Source organism: Panthera pardus, unplaced genomic scaffold, assembly GCF_024362965.1.
Source record: "Panthera pardus isolate Hobbes unplaced genomic scaffold, ASM2436296v1 HiC_scaffold_11, whole genome shotgun sequence".
Taxonomy (NCBI): domain Eukaryota; kingdom Metazoa; phylum Chordata; class Mammalia; order Carnivora; family Felidae; genus Panthera; species Panthera pardus.
The window spans coordinates 38,601,561-38,627,789 of NW_026526666.1; the positions used below are offsets into that span (position 1 = coordinate 38,601,561).

At 38.1% G+C, this 26,229-nt stretch overlaps 1 protein-coding gene and 1 long non-coding RNA gene across 24 annotated transcripts in view; one reads left to right on the top strand and one right to left on the bottom strand.

Annotated features, from left to right (window-relative positions):
• Window positions 1–26,229, bottom strand: part of ADGRL2 (adhesion G protein-coupled receptor L2) — a 621,134-nt gene that overhangs the window by 411,388 nt on the left and 183,517 nt on the right. The window lies entirely within an intron of this gene.
• Window positions 1–26,229, top strand: part of LOC109246164 (uncharacterized) — a 74,189-nt gene that overhangs the window by 46,431 nt on the left and 1,529 nt on the right. The window contains exon 5 of the long non-coding RNA XR_002071230.2: window positions 4,290–4,436. This is a non-coding gene — a long non-coding RNA (uncharacterized LOC109246164). The remainder of the gene's footprint in view (window positions 1–4,289; window positions 4,437–26,229) is intronic.

Below are 26,229 nucleotides of genomic sequence, written 5' to 3' on the forward strand. Positions count from 1 at the left end.
GTCTTATGACCTTAGCACAGGTTGTTCTCTCTGCCTGGAATGCGGTCCTTATCCCCACAATATGCATAGCCAGCTCCTTCTCACCTAAATGTCTCTGTTTAGGGGCACCTGGGTGGTGCAGTCGGTTAAGCATCCGACTTTGGCTTGGGTCATGATCTCATGGTTCATGGGTTCACCCCGTGTCGGGCTCTGTGCTGACAGCTCAGAACCTGGAGTCTGCTTCGGATTCTGTGTCTCCCTCTCTTTCTGCCCCACCCCCCGCAATAATAAATAAACATTAAAAAATGTCTCTATTTGGTCTTTTGTGATTGCCCTATATAAAGCTGGTGACCTCTGTTAGTCTCTTGTTTAGACATTTTAACATTTCTTTCATTGCATTTCCTATAAACTCTAATTATTTTCTACCTACTTATCTGTATAAAGAAGAGGTTGTGCCGATCTTGCTCACTATTGTATCTCCTGTGTGTAACTTGGTGTCTGGCATATGGTAAGTGTTCAGTACATACTTATTTAAAAGAAAAGTGACAAAGACAAAGTGAATTTTTTCGCTAAATTCTGTTACTCCCAGAAATAAACCCATGCATATGTGGTCAATTAATTTACAAGGGAGGCAGAAAATACAATAGGGAATGGGGCGCCTGGGTGGCTCAGTCGGTTAAGCGTCAGACTTCAGCTCAGGTCATGATCTCACGGTCTGTGAGCCCAGAGCCCCCCGTCGGGCTCTGGGCTGATGGCTCAGAGCCTGGAGCCTGCTTTCCGGTTCTGTGTCTCCCTCTCTCTCTGCCCCTCCCCCGTTCATGCTCTGTCTCTCTCTGTTTCAAAAATAAATAAACGTTAAAAAAAATTTTTTTTAAATAAAAAAAAAAAGAAAATACAATAGGGAAAAGACAGTCTCTTCAATAGATGATGCTGGGAAAACTGGATAGCAATGGGCCCTATCTTACACCCTAAACAAAATGGACTCAAAATGGATTAACGTCTTGAATGTAAGTTCTGAAACCATGAAACTCCTAGAAGAAAACATAGGTGATAAGCTTGTTATATAGGTCTTGGCGATGAGTTTTTTAATTTGATACCAAAAGCAAACACAACAAAAGCAAAAATAAACAAGTGGGACTACGTTAAACTAAAAAGCTTCTGCACAGCAAAGGGAACTATCAACACAATGAAAAGCCAACCTATGGAATGGGAGAAAATATTTGCTAACCACATGTCTGATAAGGGTTAATAACTGAAATATGTAAAGAACTCACAAACTCAAAAGCAAAAAAAAAAACATACAATCTGATTTTTTATTTTTATTTTATTTTTTTTATTTTTTTATTTTTTTTAACATTTATTTATTTTTGGGACAGAGAGAGACAGAGCATGAACGGTGGAGGGGCAGAGAGAGAGGGAGACACAGAATCGGAAACAGGCTCCAGGCTCTGAGCCATCAGCCCAGAGCCTGACGCGGGGCTCAAACTCACGGACCGCGAGATCGTGACCTGGCTGAAGTTGGACGCCCAACCGACTGCGCCACCCAGGCGCCCCCAATCTGATTTTTTAAAATGGGCAGATCTGAATGGATACTTTCCCAGCAAGACATACAGATGGCCAACAGGTACGTGAAAAGATGCTTAGCATCATTAATCCTCAGGGAAATGCAAATCAAAACCACAGTGACGTATCACCTCACAGCTGTTAGAATGGCTATTATCAAAAAGATGTGTTGATGAGGATGTGGAGAAAAGGAAACCCTTGTGCACTGTTGGTGGGATTGTAAATTGGTGCAGCCACTGGAGAAAACAGTATGAAGTTTCCTCAAAAAATTAAAAATCAAACTACCTTATGATCCAACAATTCTACTTCTGGGTATTTATCCAAAGAAAACGAAAACACGAATTCAGAAAGATACATGCACCCCCATGTTCATTACAGCAGTATTTACAATAGCCAAGATACAGAAACAACCTAAGTTTCCATTGATGGCTGAATGGATAAAGAAGACAAGGTATATAAATACAATGGAAAATTATTCAGCCATAAAAAAGAATGAAATCTTAGTATTTGTGACAATGTGGATGGACCTCAAGGGTATTATGCAAAGTGAAATAAGTCAGACAGAGAAAGACAAATACTGTATGCTCTCTGTTATATGTGGAATCTAAAAAAAAAAAATACATGTGGGGGAATGGGCCAAATGGGTGAAGCGGAGTGGGAAATACAAGCCTCCAGTTATGGAATGAATAAGCCACCGAGACGAAAATTACAGCCTAGGGAATACAGTCCATAATATTGTAATAGCGTTGTATGGTGACAGATGGCAGCTACATTTGTGGTGAGCACAGCATAAGGTGTAAACTTGTCGAATCACTACGTTGTACACATGAAACTAATGTAACATTGTGTGTCAAGTATACTTCAATAAAACAGCACCAACAACAAAACAAGCCATTAGATAGGGAGAATGGATTGCTTGTTGCCAGAGGCGGGGGTGAGAGGTGGGATAAATGGGTAAAAGAGGTAAAACGAAAAAAAAATATCATTTGGACACTTTGGGCAGTGTGTATTAAGAAGATCCAAGAGTAGGAGCAGGAAATCAAATAGGAGATTAATGCAGTAATGTAGAAAAGAGACAGTGGCCATCCAACCAGGATTGTAAGCGAAGAGAGAAGAGATTGAGTTTGGGAACAGGTCTAAAAAAACAAAAACATGCCCTTATTGCAGACAAATGGCAATTGTATGGTACAAACCTGTGATGACATCAAAGTGTATTTAGTAACCCCGTCAGCATATCACTGACCGATCAAAATGTTCTTGGTCAGTGGCCATTAAAAAGCTCAAAACTTCTGTGTTCCTGATGTACTTCGTAAAACGACTTTTGAAAATACAAATCAATCCCCTGCAATGAATGGACTAGAAAATATTTAGGTAGGAAAATAAAGTTTTAAGACTGAGATGAGTCATAAGATGTCCTCTAAGCATTATAGTATACTCTAGATTTTGGAAATTTGAAATAGTCTATTCAACTCCTCTATTTTCATTTTGCAGCTGAAGAAAGAATCATAGATGTTAAATGATCTGCCTGGGATCTCGAAGCTGGTCAGAAGCACAACCGGAATTAGAATGTCTAGTTTGGGGTACATTTCATCATGCCACCTGTCTGATAGAACAATATCTACTAGATGCTTAGAGTTACCAACAATTCATAGTTTTGGAATCTCAAAAGTACACATATTAAGTTTTGGGAAAAGCAGAAGTTGTCTGTATAGCTTTGGGGGTTTACCTTTGAAGGGAAGGATTATTTATGTCTTTTTTTCCTTTATCTTTTCCCTTTCACTGTTGGCATACAGATGTAATGGCTAGAGCTACAGCAGCCATGTTGGATCCATGAAATGAAATCCACTTATGTTGAAAATGGCATAGTAAAAAGAGAGCAGCATCCTGGATCCCCAAATAATCAATGATTTAGCCATCCTGGCATGCCTGGGAAAACTTTTACATGAGAGGGAAATAAACATCTGTCCAGTTTAGGGTTCCTTTGTCTAGCAGCCTAAACTCATAACAAGTATATGATTTGGTACCTTTAAGTGGCATGCTGCCCTTAAAAAAAAAAAAAGGCTTGAATGTGCAGCATTGAGGTGATGGGTGGAAATGATATTAACGGTTAGAAATTCAATGATCCTTCATTAGACCATTGCAAATATTTGGTAAAATTGTTATCTGTGATATGTTGGAAATTAGACCAGGCACCAACATAGCCTGTAGTTTTAGAATTGTCTACATGAGTTGTCCTGTTCCTGGGAGACATTTTGGAAAATTTTTGGAGCTGTTTTTGGTTGTCACAATAATTAGAGGAGGGAATTTTGTGGTCAGGGATGGTAAATTTCTTGCAATGTAGAGGAAAGCTAACACAATAAGAACTGATCTACATCCCTCATGACATCCCTCATGATGGTTTTTATTTTTTTTCCCAGAAATGCAAAGACACTGTAAATTGAGGGAGGCTTTTATGTTATCTTATTCCAAACTTTACTAAGAGTTGCATACCATTTCGAAAAATCACCCACTGTAATGCTGTCTCAACATAACTCAATATCCTGGCATGAGGCTGCATTTGTAGCTATTGTACAGAGATTCTGTGTATAGGTATGAGCATCTCAGTACTTCATAATGTCTTCTAGGGTGGTTGTGCCTGATCATGTGCTATGAATCATTTCAGAAGTTATGTGTGAAAATTTCAGATTATGCCCTCCAAAGAAAGCATGAATTCCCTCTATCCTTTTCTCTTTTCCTTCTGGCTGAAGGTAAATATGATAGCTGGAGCTGGAGCAGCCATATTGGGTCAAGAGACAGAGACACAGTTGAGGATGACCGAGCAATTAGAGACAGCCTGCATCCCTGATACTATACAGCTGCCATACATCAACAGTCCTGCCCATCTAAATTGTCAGGTGAGAGAGAACAAAGTTTTATATTATTTGAGCCTCTGTGTTTTGGTCTTTTTCTTTTTCTTTTTTCATTACAGCAGCCTGAGTAGATTTTATCTAATATAGATGTGAAGAACAAAATATAAGCAAAATGGAGCACAAATCACACAACTTGTTGTTAAATAACCAATCCCAGAAATACTTTCAATGACAAATTAAAAAGCCAGCATAAACAGAATGCCAACAACTTGAAAAAAAACATTAAATTAATTAATTTTCTTTTCACTGTAACCAAGAATACAGAACTGGCATAAAAAAACACTTGAGAATAGAAAAAATAACAGGTTTATTCAATTCATAATTTAAAAGGTATAGACGTATGTCTTTTAGGCATAAGCATGATACTTTTGTTCTTTTTATATACATATATAAATATATGAATAGGCATCAAAAATTTCCAAATATATACGGTATCATGCCAAGCTTCCAAATGTATACAGTAGATAAATTTCACAAATTTAAAAATAATAATTTGAAAGCAGAATACAAGCAGGTTAAAGATTTGGAATTTTTAATGTGTTTAACAAGTATTTTAAAAAATAAACTTCTTTTGTATTTAAAGTGCACAGTGATCTTTTTTTGGATCATTATCCTTAATTCATATAGTTTTGGCCTACTGGGAAGTTTCTATTTTCACATAATGACAGTTCCATAATTTTGTTGTGATTTAAGGACCAACTATATTTACGCAGTGCCTTGTTCAGTGACTTGCATTCAGTAAGCACTCACTGAATGTTTGGTTCCACGAATCTTCAATGATAATATTCCTGAATGATGGGCAATTCTATTGGCTCCCATTTTATCACTATATCAATTATAGAGCAGACCAATTAAAATATGCCAACAAAAGAACTCAAACAATTCTATCTATAAGTCTGATCTTGTCCGTTAGAAAAAAACAAAAAACAAAAAACAAAACAAAAGAACAAAACAAAACAAAAAAAAAACACCAAAGGAAACAAAGAAAGAAATGAAAAAAACTGGAATCTTGGTAATCAAATGAGTTTCCAAGAGAGCAAATTCTGAAGACAGAGATGAGAATAGAAGTCGTGGCTGTTGATTCCCCATTTCAATGCTTTGTTTTAGCTGACCACACTTCCTCCCTCTGTAGAGAAAATCGATGCACAATGAAATTATCTGTACTCATCTCTGGTAAATAAATAGCAGAAATCTTTCTTGTTTCAAGACATCAATGTGAAACAGTTGTTCACATGAAGAATTAGGTTTGTTTTCTTCAACAGCTCTTCAACTGTCCATTTTGCCAATTAAAAAAAAAAGTACCACTTTTTCATAAAGTGAACGAACACACAGCAGCAACCACATAGACGCAATGCAACATTTAAAAATTAGTTAGAGGAGATTTCATTCAAATATGTTTGACATATATTACTCAGAAACAAAAAAAATGTTTGCATGTTTATGCAAACTTGTAATTTAGAAAGGAATTTGGAAGGCTTTTAAAATGTAAGGTAGATGAGCAGTAAAGATAGCAATTATCAGGTGGGTGCCTGTATTTAGCAGCTAAATGTACCACCCTTAAATTGCATATCTAAGATCCATGTGCTTACATCTGTGAACAGATCAAATCTGTGAAAGTATGACTCTATTTACAGTGTTTGTATGTGTAGTTAAGGAATTTTACAAATTATGTCTGCAAGTACACTTAGAATGCCTATGATGATGTTTTTACATGTGTAGAGTGTTAGGCTTTTTCTGGGTATTTTATACTCTGCCTCTCCAATTTGTATTTGGATTTCAAACCTACTTTGCAGGAACTGTATCTAATTCAGTGTTCTTTGCACCATGGGCATACTACTTGTACTAAATAACTGTTTATCATCCTCGAGCGCCTTAAAGTAAACACAACACAATTTCATCTGCCAAAACCCTGCTATGCATTTATATGTTGCTTTTAAAAACACATAACCCCAAGTAAATCACTTAAACATGGTTTGCTGTACAATTTTGGTCTGCTGTCTGTTTTTTCGTATTATTATTCTTCCAATGTTACATATATTTTCATGTCATCTCCATCTTTATGTTGAGATCAAGGCATTTTTACTACAAATTCAATTCTTTGAAAAGATAAGAAATTTTTGGTCTCTGATAAACCTTTTGCCATTCAGAGAAAAGGCTGAAAGAAAATATAAAGAAAGGAAGGGAAGGGAAGGGAAGGGAAGGGAAGGGAAGGGAAGGGAAGAAAGGAAAGGAAAGGAAAGGAAAGGAAAGGAAAGGAAAGGAAAGGAAAGGAAAGGAAAGGAAAAGAGACCCCCACATTTACACACTCACACACATGTACAGTAAAGAAGGGTCATCTCATTACAGAGCAACATTCCAAAGATAGAGGCATTTAGCTATGGAATGGTTAATAACAGAGCTTTAATTTGAAAGAGATTGGAAAACCAAAGAGATATTTAAAATATTTTAAAATCACTCTCACATCTTCCTTTGTTGCTTCTTTTCAATTCTTTCAAAGAAACTTGACAGCTCTAGGAAAACAAAACCCTTCAACAATTCTTGAAGCTTAGAGTCCCAGGCCTTAGAAAAGAACTCTTTCTACATAGTACACATTTAGAGCTGACTTGAACTGAAGTACTAAACAACAGCTCCGTAGCAGCTATTTCAAATTACTGAGATTCATCCAGAAATGCCAAAAATCTTAGAACCAGCAAGCCCTGATTGTGGGTTGAGAAACAAACAAAGGGGGAAAGAGAGAGAGGGAAACTTCTCAAAAGTATGCTTTTGTCATTGAATTTTTTTAATCACAATTTTCACCCAGTATCTGAAATAATAATCTTTACGATAGCTTACTGTTGATTCTTTAACCTTCGAAAACATTTTAAACAATAGTGGCATTTTTCTGTTCTTACCAGACACCGAGTATTCTCAGGCATAAACCATGTAAAGAATCTCCAAGATGGAACCTGATTGTTAGAATCCTAGACTTATACAAATAGGGTTTGTGGCGTGTAGCCAGAAACTCACGAGTTCAAGAATCAGAAGACCTTGCTAGGTATCCGCCTCCAACACTAATTCAGTCTAACTTGGGTGAGCTATTTAATCTCTAACCTTACTTCTCTTATCTGAAAAATGGGAATAGTATTATTTGTCTTGTCTTAGCTCAGAGTTGTCGTGGAGATCAATTGAGATAATATATGTGAAAGTGCTTTGATGCTGCTAAACCATGCTGTAGATGAAGACTATTATCCTCTAATACAGCTTCAATCAAAAGATAAGGTAAATGAAACCCACTGTGCTCAGGCGACACCTACCTGTCAATGCATGGCAGGACCAGAATTAGAACTTGGGTTTACCCAAGTTTTGGTCTGTAAAAGGAGATTTTCCTCACATTTTCATGGCGAGGCTTTGCCTGAAAAGCCCATGACCTGAAAGTGCCTCATGTATTCCCCTTCTCTTCTGAACTCATGTGACCATCTCTTACGCTAGGAAGGAGTCAAGGCCTGCAGAAGGAGCAAAGACATTCTGCCCTCTGATTCTAAAGTGCCTAAAACAATGACTCCTCCTTGGTGTCCCTTAGATGCCTAGGGTGAAGTTAGGTGGGAGGAGGGATTGGACTCGGAGCTATTTCCAGAAGAATGTACGCCAGCCTTGGTAATGGAATATATTATACAGCTCACACACATTTCTATTGCAATGCTTCCAATGTGTGTAGCTGCTATTAAGATTATTCAGATAAAATTCATCTGAAAGCATTATGGAATTCAGAGTGGCTTCTGGTATTTTATATTTTTTAATTAAAGAATTAAAATATATACAACTACTCAAGAAAGGACAGCCCAGAGTTTAAAAAATTGGGAAAGTTTGGCCTAATCCATTTCTTCCAATGCAGAATAATGTAATTAGTAGGTATTTGTTGGAAAACCAATTCAGGGGAACATATTTAAGGGCAAATGTATGTGAGAGCTCCCTCCAACAACAACAACAACAAAAAGTGTGTGAGTCCACTTTTCTTTAAAAGATGATTATGTAAATAATTCTAATCACTCTTCAGTTGGTCATTATTGTGAAACCAATTATACTCTTTTAAAAAAATTTTCATTTTTAGAGAGAGAGTGAGAGAGGGGGAGAGGGGCAGAGGGAGAAAGCAAGAGAGAGAATCTCAAGCACGCTCCACGCTGAGCACGGAGTCAGACGAGGGGCTCGATCCCATGACTCTGGGATCATGACCTGAGCTGAAATCAAGAGTTGGACACTCAAATGACTGAGCCACCCAGGAGCCCCTAAATGATACTCTTTTATTCATTGATTTCACATGGCTTTTTGGGGTTTCCGGATGGTAAGAAGGACCACTAAATTATTATCTGAATTTAGTTTTTGTTCAGGCTGAAAAATTCCTTGGAATAACTTGGTGAGATGATAAATATACAGGCCAAATTATTATTCATAACAGTTTAATGCTTAACCTTAGACTTACACTCAGTGGAGGTGGAGATGGCAAAAATTTTAAAAAAGGAAATATATGTTCTGAATTTGGTACATAGCTCTTGCAGATCAACATATCCAGAAACTCTCCGAGCAGGAGAACTTACAAAGTAAAGGAAAAGTTATAGTAGTCTTATTTAATAGGCTTCTAAGGATTTGTAACAAAATGTCAATTATGTATAAAATTTTAAATGGGAAATGGGAAAAATGAGGATGAGAATCACTGGACTAATTAGTAATAATAATAGAGGTACAATTTATTGAACTCTTATGCACATTTAGGTTTTATAATAACCCTGAAGGGTCACAGTATTAGCACTAGTATTCCCATTTGCAGACGAGGAAATTAGAAATAGTGGACCAAAGCCATGGAGTTTATAAATGGCATAACTGGAATTCAAACTCAGTTCTAACTCAACTCCAAGTCTAGGGTGTAAACTCCAGGTCTCTGGGATGAGGAAATGGCAATAGAGAAATTCAAATAGTTTTTTTGCATCAGCTGAACCTAATATGTGGCTGTGGTTCAAAGATGAAGCTTATAAAAATTTAAGAAATTAGATGTAGGGGCTCATGCACGTGAGGGGTTCATTGACCTTCCTGATAAATCCATCTTGCAGTTGTTTCGTTTCAGGAATTCAGCCAACACCTAACACAGGCCTTTCTTTCCAGTTAGGATTCTCCTTCTAACCTTAAATCAAAGATACCACTAAGCATTTGTGCTAGGCCTTAGGGTAGTGGTACTCAAATTATTATTATTATTATTATTATTATTATTAATTATTCTTTTGCTTTTTTCTGCTTTAACTTATTAAGGGATATAACAAAGTCCCTTCCATAACAGTGGTTCATTAAGACATGGATTCCTGGCAGGAAATGTCATTGCTCTGAAGTGAGACTCACACCGAGAGGATACGAGAGTGCTTTTCTTCTCAAAACTAGTACTGTGTATTATTTGTTCAACACCCTAATTATTTATTGCCTGTCCACTATTTATTAAGTATGCTGCTAGTTCCTAGATTACAACAGAGAACCACAGAGATAACTCCTACCCTAAAGAAACATTTAATTCTTGGAATTTCTGTTCATTATATCACCTCCTCTCAAATATACAGGTTCAAAACCTTAGTGAGACCCATGCCTCTTTTCTTTCCTTCTCCACATATCTAGTCTATTGTGTTGGCTTTTTCCCATGAAATGTCTTTTGATTCCATCCTAATTCTCCTCTTCTGCTAGTACAAGTCTTTGTTTCTTCAAACTTTGATGATCAGAACATCTTCTTTAAGTTTCCTTCTTATTTCAACAAATATTTATTGTGTACCAGGTCTGCATCAGGGAAAGTGCTAGGTACTTATGCTTCTACACTCTGTTCCTTTCCTCTCTGATCCATTCCATACATTGGAAATATACTCCCCTTGGATCCCCTCTAGAGGTTTTGTCCCAGCATAATAAGACTGAACGCTGTGAGGCTGAGTGTGGTGAAGAAGATTGCAGGGATGTTTTTGAGGTGGTACCATCCAGAGAAAGGAGCAGCTTGAATGGATCTGCAATAAGGTGCTGGACCTCATCCTGGGCCCGCACTGATATGAAAAGCTGAAGCCCAGGAGATGGGAGAGGGAGGCCCCTTCATTCTGAGCTCCTGGGCCTGTCTCTACTGGAAAGATGCCTGGTGATCAGTGAGTATTTATTAATTGATTGATTGCAGTGTGTGCTGAGTCACAACTCCGTTAGCCCTGCAGCAGTCATGCAGCCCCAATTTACACCTTCTGTCTCCTCTTCATTACTCACCCTCATGCAACAATCAGGCTGATCTTCCCACTTCCATTCCCTTCTGTGTAGGTGCCTATTCAACTTCTCTTGTAAGCCCTGTCTTTCTCCTTCCTGCCCTAAAACAAAATGCAGGATACTGCAGGTGTTCCTCAATTGTATCCAGTCTTCTGTCATCCATTAGTGACTTCCATACATGGTGAGACTGCGGGCTTTGGGGTCACAACTGCTGGGATTTTATTCCTGACTCTATTATCTTCTGGCTTTGTTACACTGGGAAAGTCAACCCACCACTGTAAGACATAGTTATATATATACATACATATGTACATGTATATATACATGTATATATATGTAGGCATATATAATTTCCTACACCCAACATGGGGCCTGAACTCATAACCCTGACATCAAGAGTCACATGCTCTTCTAACTGAGCCAGTAAGGTGCCTCTTAATATCCTAATATTCATCTTTATCAGTATCTTGAGGACAGCTATGCCATTGACTTACTTCCTTTATATTCCCCATGGCACCACGTACAGACTGGACAAAGAGTAAGCATCCAATAAATACTTAATTGTATCCAATATGTATTGGGTAGTTCATTTTAAAACATAATGCAGTTATTCTCAGAAGTGTGCCACCGGGCATCTGAAACACGCTGTCTATTCTTGCTACAGTCCATTATTAGCACCAACTTTATCCTATCTTCCTGGCCCCTCATCCTCATGCCTCATGTTACAAGTCACTAAACATTCTGGATTCATACTTTAGCATCTCTCCCAAATCTCTTCCTCCCTTGTTGCTTCCCCTGCCCTTCACCTCTACACCAGCTGTTTTGCTGCATAGACCTCCCCCTGTGGATCCTTAGCTCCAACTTCCTTCCTGGATTCCGTCCCCCCATCACTGCCAGGTTAACTCCCTAAAACAGCATTTTTCATCATGTCTTTCCTCCACTGCTCATTTACTTACCCAATAAAGCCCACACTCCTCCGCTTGGTTTTTAACGCTCTTCATAAATCTCTTTTCACCTTTCCTAGCAATGTTTACATTTACCTCCATGTGCTCTCAGTTCTAGTCTGGAAATCTTACTCACTGTCCTCGTAACACTCTCTTCTCGTTTTCTGTCCAGAGTTTGGCTCCTGATATTTTCCGCATTTGTAATATCCTTTCCTATTCTCCTCATCAATACAGATCCTGCCATCCTTCAAGATGGAGTAAAAATTCTGTTTTATCCATGGATTTTCTTTCTACATCAACCAATAATGAACGGCTGGTCACTGGAATCCTGCAACAGCTGAGTGCTCACTGTATGCCAGGCACTATGCTGAGTGCTTAAGTTACCAATAAGAACAAGAGTCTGTTTCTATTCTAAAGAATCTTCTATTCTAGGAGTGCCTGGGTGGCTCAGTCGGTTAAGCATCGGACTTCGGCTCAGGCCATGATCTCGCAGTCCGTGAGTTCAAGCCCCGCGTCGGGCTCTGTGCTGGCAGCTCAGAGCCTGGAGCCTGCTTGGGATTCTGTGTCTCCCTCTCTCTGCCCCTCCTCCGCTCATGCCTCTGTCTCTCCCTCTCTCTCAAAAGTAAATAAACATTAAAAAACTTAAAAAAGAAAAGAATCTTCTATTCCAAAGAATTTCTAATCCCCATAGTACTCACTGGGTCATTCATTTTTGTATGCCCACTGCCTATTTTATCACACTAACGCTGCTTTGAGATGAGGGAACTGAGGTTTAAGGAGGCTATATGGCTTGCTCAGGCTCATACAGCTGATAAATGATCAACTTCATCTTTGATGTTCCTAAAGGCAGATACATGTTGGCAATTTTTTGGTGACGTAACCATATCTGGCAGATCAAACGCTCAATTTGCATTTCTTGAATAAAAACATTTTGATTTTTATATATGGATTTTTGTTTTTGCTTTAGCAACTTTTACAGCTAGAAGTGATTTAAAGACCATTGGCTTTTGATTTTTTATACCCCTAAAACATATCCATTAACTTGGTTAGCCAGAGAAATGTCGCAATCGGGGTCATCTCAAAATGGTCAATACAACTCTTGCAAATAAGGTAAATATGCTTATCAAGCTGTCTAAACAGGTGGACTTGTATTTGCTTTGCCCCTAGCAAACTCAGAATTTTAAAAACAAATCGGGGAAAATAGTCTGATTTAATTTTTATTTCCCAAATATGGAGAATTTGTATATTTGAAATAGCTTCCTTGGGGCAGTACTGATGCAGGTAATGGTAAGGTAGGCCATTTACATCAGCAGGAGCTGGTTTTGAAGCAGAAAACAATATAAACACTTCCCCAAGACAGACAACATCTTTTCCCTCTTGAACATATATTCACTTCAGAGAAAAACCTTAGTAGAAAGGAGTCCTAACTGGGGCTTATAAAAGTTTAACAGAATAATATTAAACATTACATTTCTTTTTTTACAATTCAAAGTAATTTTCCTTTGAAGATGCGTATGACATTTTGTTTTCTCTTTCATCATGTTTATTTTAAAAAGGTTAATTTTATTTTATGGCCACATATCTATTTGCAAGTAGTTTGCTACTTATCAAGCTATTCTATCTAGATAAATTTGTACAACTTCCATGTGAAGGGGGGCATTCTTGTAAGGAAAATATCTACAGTACATAAAGTGCAAAAGAGCTGACCAGGGTTTTTATTATCATAACTCGTATCATTTCTGGACCACTGTCACTAGACATTAATTCCCATAGGGTCAAAAGTTATTCTGCATGCCTATGTGCTGCAAAGTTGGTTTCAATTATTAATAAAACAAGCAAATATTAAATGAGATGCACTATATGATACAAGGAAACAAAATAAGCTTGCAAATCTGTTTAATTTTATCTCTTTAGCTTTTATATACTTGTTTAAAAATGAGACATAGAAAATTCTCTGTACATTTAAACTGGGAAGATACAGTCAAAGGTATCTCCATGGTCTCATCCTTTTCAATGGGTGCCACTGGTTGTACATCAAAGTGAGGATATACTGCTCATTATTAGCTCGCCATGCTTCTTTCCTTCTCATTCATCTCTTCTTAGCTTCACTGTCAAGTAAATATCAACCCATTTATTAGGAAAGGATGTCAAGTAACTCGAAAGTCAAAAAGAAATCATGGCAAGAGTTAGAATATTTGAGTCAGTGCTGTGCTGGGAACTGTCTAATCACTGGCTCCACCCCCCCCCCCACCCCGCCACCAACCCCCACCCCCCCACCCCCGCTCCATGGTGCTAATAAAACCCTGGTTTGTAGTGTTCACGGATTTCCTTGGCGTAAATGTCTCCATCAGTCAATTGCAAGCTATCAACACAATGCCACTGAAACGGAGAGTTGGGAAGACATTTTATAAATTACGTCAGAAAGTATACTTAGGGTGTCCATTTTGACATTTTCCCACATGTAGAATATTAGGCTCTTTCTGGGTGCTTTTTTTTTTTAAGTTTATTTATTTTGAGAGAGACAGAGAGAGTATGAGCGGGGGAGGAGCAGAGAGAGAGGGAGAATCCTGAGCAGTCGCCACACTGTCAGCTCAGAGCCGGATGCTGAGCTCGAACTCATGAAACTGTGAGATCATGACCTGAGCCAAGACTGAGAGTCGGATACTTACCTGACTGAGCCACCCAGGCACTCCTCTGGGTGCTTTTTAAACGTTGCTTCTCTAATTGGTATTTAGAGTCCAAGCCTACCTATTTGAAAGGAGCTGACTCCAACACACCATTAAGCCATTCTCCCTTTAATTAGAAAATACATGCTTGAAACCAGTCACAACTGTTAGTCACAAACTAAGGTATTTAAAGTTTGTTACAGTTCAATTTATTTTGAATACTAATACCCACAAAAGATTCTGATTCAAAAGATACAAAGGGTGTGAGAAGTCTATCATCCCTGTATCCTAGCCACCAAGTTTTTCTTCCTTGAAAATAAAAAATGTTGTCGGTTTCTGTATCTGTGTTGTGTATCTATACAAAAACATTCTATTCAGTGTATATATCCCATCCCCTATTTTTAAAACATAAATGGTAATACACTATACATACTATTTCTCACCTTTTGTTGTTGTTGTTGTTAATACATATTGATAAATGTTTTATATTTATATAAATTCTTTTTATTCTTTTTAAAACGGTGTAAATATTACATTGCTGGATTGTTCCATTATCTCTTTGAACTGTCTCTGATTGATGTGGATCTATTAAGTTATTTCCTGTTTTTTGCTTTTATACACATACGAAGTTCACATTATGGCATTTTATATGTGTGGTTTTCCACATGCATATGTATAGTCTTAAATACGTCCTCAGGTCAATTCCTAGAAGTGGAATTTCAGTTTCAGTGTTACCAAACAGTTGTATCTTTGCTAATGTTATACATGGGAAAAAAAAATCTCCAGATGACTTTGATTTTTATTTCCCAGATAATGAGTGAGATTGACCATCTTTTATTTTATTTAAAAGGGCTTGCTTTTCTATGAAGTTTCTATATATTTCCTTTACCATGCGTTATTGGGCAATTTTTAAATCTTGATATATGGTAAAGATAAGTTATGGATCCAAATTATTTTTCTTCATATGACTATCCTACTTTTTCAATGTCCTTTATTAACTAATCATTCTTTTCCCCACTGACCTAATGTGCATCCTTACATATTAAATTCTTCTATGATTTTGTATCTTCATGGACTTTATAAGCTATTCTATTCATGTTTGTGCATGTCCATGTATTTGTGTAGTAAACATGTGCATGTCAATATTATATTGTTTTAGTTAATAAAGCATTACAAGACCTTTTCATAACCGGAAAATGTAGTTCCCCATCATGATTTTTCTTTCTATGACTTTTCATGGTAGGGGGTACCTGGCTGGCTCAGTTGGTAGAGTGATGAGTTCGTGAGTTCTAGCCCCAAGTTGGACATACAGCTTACATAAATACATACATACATACATACATAATAAATATTTTTTAAGGACTTTTCACGGCTGTTTTTTGTGTATTTTTTTGAAGGAACTCTGGCATCAGCTGATCTTGTTTCAAAGATACTTAGATTGATATTTTATATTAGGATCAATATTTACAGGTAAACTTAGAATAATGGACATATTTATGATGTATGTCTTCCTACCATGAACATTCGATTTTATGCTTCTCTACTTATTCAAGTCATTTCTGTTCCACAGAAGCTTTTAAAGTTTTATCCTACAGTGTTTGCTCATTTTTTTGGTTAAAATTTTCCCCAGATATTTTTTTTTTCTGTTGCTATTGAGAAGCCAAACTCCTATTGTCCTACAATTTACAGCTTCTGAATGACATAGTTGGAAAACTGAAGCCTTCCTCAGAACATATTCAGAGACAAAATTTCTATGGAACCTTTGAATATAAAAAAACGACTAGAAATGAGCCAAAGACTTCTTGTTGAATAAGAGTTAGGTTTGTCTACTCAGTTTATTGGACTCGAAAATGGTGACAAATCCCACACAGATTAGCTTTATCACTCTTACAATTTAATAGGTAAAATATTGATTTTATCTGTCTTCCCATAATTACATGGTAGCTCACTGGTTTCATCATTTTAAACGTTGAGTTTTTTCCTCAGACTTTTTGGTTTGAGATTCCTTTTCTTCCTCAAAAACTCAGCAAGCAAGCAAACACAAAAGATAACAAAATTACTGCTTACACTATGCATACCTCTAATTTTTGAGGTGCGTCTCACTTGTATTATAGGTCAGCCTGGGGATTCTATTCCTCCTTGATATGTGCTGTTGGCCACTCCTGCTACCACTGAAGCAGGCTTGGGTGTGTGCTCACTGGATGCAGACGAAGTTCTCTTGAATGGACATATTATATACATAGTGCTCCTCCAATAATGATTCTTCCTTCCCCTATTTCAACATGCTTCTTGATCACAACGAACCAGCCATTTTTTGCCCCCTTTCCTCAAGATTCTTGGTCCTTACCATTCCACCAATTCCTAGCATTGATTTTATTAAATCAGCACATAGTTTATTTAAAAAAAAAAAAAGTTGTATCTCATCTCGATGCCGATGACAATGTCTTCTCAACACTGCCCACGGCAGACAGAGGTTAATACACTCAGGGGAAAGACTACTAAATCATACTGCGTATTTTGTATACTCAGCCAAAAGAAAAGAAGAATTTAATTCCTCCACATCATCTTTTCTTATGTCTCAGTAGCCTGACACCTTCCTCAATCACCTAACTAATGTGCGGAAAGAATGAAAACTCTTTGAGAAATCAGTGACCCAGAAAGTTACAAACCAAAAATTATGAAGCATCAAATGACATGCTATTTATCATTTTTCTTCTTCATAAAATTCACCACTTAGACACTCTGCTTGGTGGTTATATATAAAAATGTTCTCTGACTGTGTGGTTCATATGATTTTAATATGGTATATACACATAAGTGTAAGATCTTTTTATTATAAAAGTATTACTAGCTTATTAAAGGAACCTTAAAAACAGAGAAGTGTAGGAACAAATCCTGGATTCATTCGTGTTCCTAAATTCAAACACAACCTCTCCTTCAAATATTTTGAAAGCATGATTTTACCCATATATATTCTATGTAAAACTTTATCCTGCATAACACATTAAAAGCATTTTTCTTTTTATAGTGTATTTGAATGGTAAAATAGTTTTAAAATAAAGTAATATGGGGGTGTCTGGGTGGCTCAGTTGGTTAATTGTTTGACTTCAGCTCAGGTCATGATCTCGCGGTTTGTGGGTTCCAGCCCCGCATCCGGCTCTGTGCTGACAGCTCAGAGCTTGGAGCGTGCTTGTGATCCTGTGTTTCCCTCGCTCTCTGCCTCTCCCCCACTCATGCTAACTCTCTCTCTCTCTCTCTCTCTCTCTCTCAAAAATAAATCAACACTAAAAATATTTTTTTAAATACAGTAATATGACAGACTTCTCCCATCATTATATAGTCTAATTAGCTGTAAGAGACAGTAGAATACAGCAGTAAGTGCATGGCTTCGGAGTCAGACAGATGTGGGTTCATCAACCATATGTGTCTTCCTCTCTACATTCTTTGCTTTTCCCCCAAGGATTGAATTGCTGATTTTTGGCTGAGAGTATGACCTCCCAGGATGAAGATGTCATGTCCTTGGCTTCTTACAGCTAGTTGTTCTATCCAATGTGATGTGAGTGAAATGGTGTATGAAACTTCCTGGCTTTATCTTGAAAGTAAGGGAATATGCTCTTCCTTGCCCCTTCCTCCTTTTTGCTGGCTGGAATGCAGATATGAAGGCTGGAGCTCAAGCAGTCATCTTGATCCCAATGGCAAAAGCACACTCCTGGGATGAAGCAATGGAAAGCTAAAAAAGCTTGGTTCTCCAAGGACTTTGTGGAATGCCATATTCGCCCCAAACTGTCTACTATCATGGGTTTTTAGGAGACAGAATTTTATACATGTGATTTTTTTAAAGTCTATTTATTTTGAGAGAGAGAAAGCATGAGCAGGGTAGGGCAGAGAGAGGGGGAAGAGAAAGAATCCCAAGCAGGCTCCATCCACGCTGTTAGTGCAAAACCCGATGCAGGGCTCAAATTCACTAACACCGAGATCATGACCTGAGCCAAAATCAAGTGTCAGATGCTTAACTGACTGAGCCATACAGCTGCCCCAAGACTTTTATACATGTTTAAGTCTCAGTTAAGTTGGGGAAATTCTAAGTCACTCACAGCTTTATGTAATTCTAACTAACACAATTCTGTTAGTACCAAATATAGATGAATGGTGGTTTCTGCCAAAAGGGTGTGTATTTTTTTCCATAAAAACAAAATAAAACAAAAAGTCCTCAAAGGCAAGCAATACGAGGGTAGCTTGGCGGCTTACTGCAATGGTCGGGAACCTAGATTATTTTCCTTGTTTACTTTGTCATTCTCACTTTTTTCTCTAATCCCTTCATGATCTCCAAATGGCTCTTTCAGCCTCTAGCATCATCTTCTTACATAAAAATGTATAAAGGCAAGAAGAAAGGGAGCAGGAAAAGAGAAAAGGAAAGGTTGTAGGAAGCTGTTTTCAAGAAATCCCCAGCATATTTATTCTTAAATCTCATTGAATTATATCATATTCCCATCCCTCGATTTACGAGTTGCAAAGGAGTTTGGGAGGTTGAACTACCCTAATCAGTTTAGACTGCCCTTGATTCATCTCTTGGAGCTGTTTACCTTTCTCCTCAAACAAAATCAGAGCTCCATTAGCAATAAAGAAACTAGAATGCCAGAAACATGAGTCATTAGCTGTATCTGTCACACTTGCCGTATGACCTTGACTTTGTGGCATTATCTATGCAATGGAGTGACAACGATACCCAACTCTTAGCAAATCAGAAGAGATTGCTCCTACTGGTTGCTACGTATATGGTAGGTACCATGACTATTACTATTCCCTTGAGTTGATGTATCTGACCCTATGCCAAGGACATTTCGGGTTAGTTTTTGCTTTTTTTTTTTTGGCTATTATATATAACTTTAAAATTAATATCCTTTATACAAGGTTTTCCCCCCTCTCTCTGCTTAGGATTCTTTTCTTGGGTACATTCAAGAAGTGTAATTACTGGGTCATTCAATATTAGTGGAATAAATTATGGCCCTTCTGGGATACCACAAAAATTGCATAGAAATCAGGAAGCCACACACTCCTTATACCTTCCTTGGCAAGGATACTGGGCTACACATAAAGAACACTCAGTTTTTGGAAACCATTAATACACACAAACAGAATCAATCCTGAGACATGTTTATTTTGCTATGGTTCCGACCCTCCTCACCCCCCCCCCCCACTTTTTTTTTCCAAATAGAAATCAATGTTCATTAAACTTGTCTTCAAATTTCTGGGTTGAACTTTCTACCTTGTCATTTTCTGTGTGACCTTGGGCATGAGCATAATATCTGTGACTCCATTCACTCATCTGTAAAATGGGGATAATAAAAACAGCCTACCTATCTGCAACTGAGTAAATACATAAGGGAGCACTTTGGAAACTATAAAGGACTCTAGCTATATATATGATTATTAGTATCTTTGGAAAAGTTTGAAGATTAAAAAAAAGAATGCTCTCAACTTAATAAAGCAAGTACTTTTGTGTTCCAGACATAGTTCTTAGTACTCAAATTATATTGCCCCATTTAATCATCACCGTACCCTTAGGAGATAAACACCATTATTATGGGCACTTTTATGAAGAAACTGAGGTGCAGAGAAGTGAAATACCTTTCCCAAGTCACTCTAGATTTGAACCCAGGCAGTTTGATGCTAGAAAGCCTAAGCTGAACCACAATGCTACACTGTTTCTGCATGTTTTTAAAAAACACTAAGATGGGGGCACTTGGGTGGCTCAGTCAGTTAAGCTCCCGACTCTTGATCTCTGCTCAGGTCATGATCTCACAGTTTGCAGGATGGAGCCCCGCATTAGGCTCTGTGCATTAGGCTCTGCGCATTAGGCTCTCCCTGCTTGGGATTCTCTCTCTCCTAGTCTCTCTGCCCCTCTCCTGCTCGCGCTCTCTATATTTAACATCAGATTGGAAGACTTCTGCCTGAGTAACAGCCTGTGTAGCCAACACTTCCCCTTCCCCTAGATAGATGGCCCTGAGTACAGCCACGTTAGGTTACGCGTAATACAAACTTGAAGCAGGAGCTAACAGGATATCTGACTCAGGTTGGGCTACTTCTCTTCTTGTGTGTGATCAGACATGTTCACAGGTGCTGAGGACTAAAGAGAAAAGAGCAATCAATCTATCCCTAGAACCAATGGTGGAGAAGGTGACATTTGTGTTTGATGTGCTTCTCTAATATTTTATAACTGCACGACTCCCTCTGTGTCTTCACATCTCCCTCCCTGCTCTTCATTTTCTCTTACCTGTTCTACGCCTGCCCGGCTAGTGCCTGTTGCTCAGAGCTAAGCTTTCCATCTTTCAGCTAAAAACCCAGTTTCAATTAATTTCTTCTTTAAAGGAGTCTAATCAATGAACTTCTGGACTAAGGTGTTAATAACAGAAATGAAGCAATGTGCTGATTTTCTTTCCAGAGAGAAATGCATTTGAACATATAAGGGTGATAGCTGAATTCGGAGATGATAACAGGGCATTAACAGCAACTGGTGGATGAGGAAGGGACTGTTGGGTGGGATTTGGAGAACCTTTCAACTCATGCAACTGGACCTACTCTGTCTCAGACAGGAAACAAGTAAAAGAAAGCTAGGGTAAAAAAAAAAAAAAAAAAAAAAAAAAAAAAAAAAAAAGGAGCAGAAGGTGGAGGGGAGAGACCTCTCTGGCAGGCAGAGAATTATTCTGGTTTTCTTTAGGAAAGCAAATGCCCGGTCTTCAAACCTCCCTTGCAGTGAGGAGTGACAATGGCCAATGAAATATTCACAGTCTGCTCTGGATTTCTCACGTGGGTGCTTCACCTCCCTCCTGGTCACTTCCTTCTTCTTTTCAGAAACGAGGACATGGGATTAAAGAAGCAGCAGCAGCCATATGTTGATGGCTGAAGGAAAAGGCTAAATTAATCCCAAACAGCTTGGTTCTGACATCCTTAAGCCACTAATCAACACCAACAAGGCCTACCCCTGAGTGTGGGATTATGTGGGGAAGAATAAGTCTCTTATTTATTTAAGTTACTCGTTTTCTATTATTTGTAGCAGAACACAATTCTTAATCAATATGACCTCTGGCTGAAATGGGCTAAAGGCATTGAAAGTGGCCTTCAATGACTACCTTGCACCTTCCCTAACTATATCTAAAGTATCTACTATTGATTAAGCACTCACAGCGCACAAGGTGGTTTGCTAGCACCACTGACTTCTTCTACGACAGCATGAAGGTGATATTATTAGCGTCTGACAGAGGATGCTGAAACTCAAAGTCACATAGTGAGTAAATGGAGGGTAGATGGGAAACACTGGGTCTTTTTCTGAAAGGTATATGTATTTTTCCACTTCTCTCTCCTGTCCTGTCTCCTAAGCAGGGATAGAGTGACCGCATTCCCTAGTCACTTCGTTCCTATTCTTCCACAGTGATGTCACAGAGGATTATGCCCCCAAATAGAAGCTGGTCAATGCTGGCCTTATAAGAATTTTTATGAACACTGAAAACGTTCCTTACAATTAACTTACTTTATCAAACCATCAGGGTTTGCTATAAAAATGATCTGTATTCATGGAAAACACATTGGGCTCATGGGTAGGCTTAAAACAGACCCTAAAGGTCAGGTAATACTTTGAAGGAGTGATAATGGTCTTGAGTAAGATAAAGGAAAATAATAATGCAGGAAGATCAAGGAAGGAAATACCGGAATCTAAATATGAAGAAAGAGTGTTGGAACAACACCATTTTAGCCCCTTTGGACTTATCAGCCTACTTTTCTTTCATGGCTACCCACCACATGCTAACTTCCCAACCTTCTGGCTGTCTTGCCAAGGTGGCTGACTGGTCCTGACAAGGATCAGATGAAGTCATGAAGACAGGGCCCCACATCCATCGTCATTTTAAAAGAAAAAGAATTTAATGTGCGTGCTATTTTTGTAAATATGCTTCATAAGCCTTCCCATTTTGACTAATCATTTCAGTTCTGGACATTTATCCTAAGGAAATAATTACTGAGATGGGCAAAGATTTTAAGTTAAGATGATTATTTGTCATATTGCTTATGTAACCAATATATCGGGACAACCTGAAAACTAGTATTTTGAATCATCAAATTTGAATGATTATATTTGAATGTTTGGATGATCAAATAGTTCATTCCAACAGTGCAACATCACAGAGTCATTTAAAATACAGCATAATCTTCTATTACTCTGCACTGCCAGTGAATAAGGCAGTATGCACTATGTGATACCATTTTTGTAAAAAATAGAGTGCATGCATGTTTATGCACAGAAAATACAATAGAGGGACATATATATGGCAAATGTAAATGATAGTTATTTGGGGAAGAGAGGTTGCAGGAATTTTTATTTTCTTCTGGTTGCATACATTTTATTTTTCCACATTGAAAAATAATTTTTCCACATACCAGTTGTGCTCTAAGAGAGGAAACATTGAAAGTAAAAATAATGAAACTATGAAAGACGGTGCCCATGTAGATCACACAACAAACAAAGCGAATGGTCCACTCCTACACTGTCTGTAGATACTGCCATCAGGAAACACCAGAAGATTGTTATTTTCTGCTAACAGAAAACTCCCCCCACCCCCCACCCCCAGGTGCTTGGCTCCTCAGAAACATAATGCCTCTCTCCAAACAGAATCTGGTTGGAAGACACCACTGCCACGTTCTAAGCAGAGGCAGAACCACATTATTAGCCATGAATAAAGGGAAGCAATCATTTTAGAAGCCCTTAAAATAGCACTAACAGCCACAAATGCAGATTCTTTTAGACTCCCTTCCTTAAGACACTGATGCTGCAGTTTAAATTATTTATTTTCATTCTTGCCTCTCCTCCTCCGGCTGTTGTCTGTCTGGTGATGGGGAGGGACACCACTGACCAGAAAATAGAGCCTCTTCTGCACACTGGCAATCAGAGACCGAAGGAAGCTTGTTGGAAGGATGGAAGAAAGTTAGAGGCTGTCACCACGCATACCGTTTGCATTAGATGAGAAACGATGTACTGTTAATACTTAAATCGAGAAGGAATAGCAGAGTAAAAAAAATATTCGACCCTGTTTCTTTTCCTTGTCCCACTTTCTTTTCACCACGCCAGTATCAAAAGTCTATCTATATGCTGCATATTCCCAGGAATATCTGGCAATATCTGCAAGTGCACAACTTTGTAGACATGGCAAGACAAATGCTTTATTAAATGTTATGCCTGATGCCGAATTTTAAGTTTGTTCTCTTCCACCCAAATTTAATATTTGGAGGTTTCGGTACATATAAGCTTGACAAATCAACTTTCTGTTCTTGAGTTAAAGGCAAATAAAAAGCATTCCGAAAACTTCATGAACATCAAATGTCAATTGCAGCACAAGATTTTGATACGACTGTACGTAAATCTGAAACATATGGATTGAATTTTCCTTGCAATATTCTAGTGTTTGGAAGGAAAATCTGTGCAAAAATGTGTTGCGGGTTTTCTGAAACCCCCAAAGTTGAAAAAACATTTGGATTTATTTAGATTTAGAAATGGGATAACCATTTTGCACCCCAGGAAACTTAATTAGGTACCACATTCAGTTCTGCACTGCATGGCACAGGGGCCTGAATGAGTGATCCCCTCTTTTCAGTTGTATTGAACGGTTTTAAGTCCATTTGAAGTATGGAATCTAATCAGTGGAGGAGCCAAGAGGTTTCCTTGTGGGGCTCTAACTACCCCATGTAATCTCCATCAGCTTCCCCTCAAGTCACCTCCAATAAACATACAATAAATAAACAATAAACAAACCTAAGATGCAAACCCAAACAACCACACCACTTAAGTAAAAACTGCAAGGTTGTTACACAAACTAAGCCTCCAGACAAGTTTCCCTAGCCTACAGAAAATTCCTGTGTCTCCACTGCCTGAAGTACAGAGAAACACTGACGACCACCCTGATTTTGCTTGGCTTTTTCGGATCTTGTCTCAGACCTGAATCCTTTAGCTTGACTTAACTGCATTCCTCTCCAACCCTCAGCAAAGTTCCATCCGGGAGCCCATGTCCCAGCAGGTCACACCATTCTGTTACTCTGCTGGGTCACGGGGATTCACAAAAGGTACCAGGAAGAAGCCGGCTAACATAACATTTACAGGAAGGTTGCACTGCCACGGACTACTCTACCTGATCAGGATGCGGGTTGTCCTTCAAAGACATTGATTTGCAACTGCATTGTAGACATGTCTCCTTTTCCAGGTTAGAAATCTTTTCCAAATTAGAGATTCAGTAAATGGAATTGGGTTAAGACTTCCTTTTGCTTGCCTTTCTAAAGATGTTACACTTAAACACAAAAAACAACACACAAGGAAACAGTGTAAGCTTTTGATTCAGGAAGTTTTGCACATAGTAGAAGTTCAATTAATGTTACTTCTTCCTTCTTATTTCCCTGAATATTCTAATAACCATATTGCCTGGAATTTTGGTTCAAATCATCAAACAAATAATCAAAGCCAAACAAAATAGAAATCAAATCATCAAAAACAACACCCACAGTCTGTTAACAAAGTTCTCAGCTTTTTTTGATGCCCAGGGATACAGAGAGACTCCAAATTTCCACTCCAAAGTCGTGACCGTTGTGCAGGTTTGTCCTCAGCAAACTGAGAGACTGTTCAGGATTAATTACGAAATGGAAGCTCTCTCTCTCTTTTTCTAAAATCGGTAAGCACTAAAAAGAGAAAATGACCCAATAGAAAAATTTAAGGAAGATAGATATTTTAATTTTCACACAAAAACATACATTTTTCTAAGACCACAATTACATTACAAAATGTAAAGATTCATGCTTTTTTTTTTTTTGCTCTGTCAGTTATCAAACACTGGCTTGAGAGATACTTGCTGTTACCAGGCATTGGGGAGTAGGTAAAAAAAAATTAGCCAAGAGAAAGCAATGATTCTGATTAAGTAAATTCCATTGAACTCTTTCTAGTAAGCATTATTCAGGTCATGAATGCTAATTTGTCCTGCAGGGGGCTGTGGGTAATTACCCAGAAAAACTATCAGCTTTATTGAGTTGCTACAAAACAGTATAACTGCATGGTACACTGTAAAAGAAGACAACCTTGATGTGTACTCACAGAAGTGGGTATTTTTCCTCCCCGCTAGGAAGATTTTTATAGCCGAGAGAGAAATGATAATAAATGGCATTTCGCTTAGAAAAATAAAGCCACGTCAGCGTCACTTCCTGTTTAATAGTCAAATAAAATTCCTGACATGCATAGACATGTATCTGAGAAGTGCCACCAAAACACCCAAACACTTTTAGCTTTCTGCATATTTAAAATTGTGTAGAATCAGAACCGTCTTAAAAAATGAAGCAAATATGGCACATTGGCCGCGTTCCAGCAACTACACAGAACTGCTGACATTACTAAAATCTAGATAATTTAGTCCCATATGGGAATCCATACCACAATTATGTTGTCCCTGCTCCGACACAGCCCTGATTTTGCACTTCTTTAAGCCTGGTTTTTTATAATCTTAATTCCCTTCACCAATAAAGCAATTTGCATTCACATAGTCTTCCTGGCTAAGACAGAAAGGAGAAGAAATCTGTTACATGACCTTGGTCTCTTTACAGTTGATTACAAGGAAACAAAGTCTTCAACTAACCCGTTCTCTCATCTTTTTTTAATTGATGTGAAACATCACACTATAAACTGTTGAAGGCTACCCGCAGCAGGCTGGAGACTCACATATTAAGATGTAGGAGGCTCACATGTTTAAAATCACTTGGTTTGCTCATTTAGCACGATGAGGTAAAACTCATGCTAAGTTCACGCAGATGTGCATCACGGACAAACACCTACGTATTAAAGAGATGGCATTCCTCTACGAAAAAAGGCACAGAGCTATTACCAAATGTTGAGATTTAAAA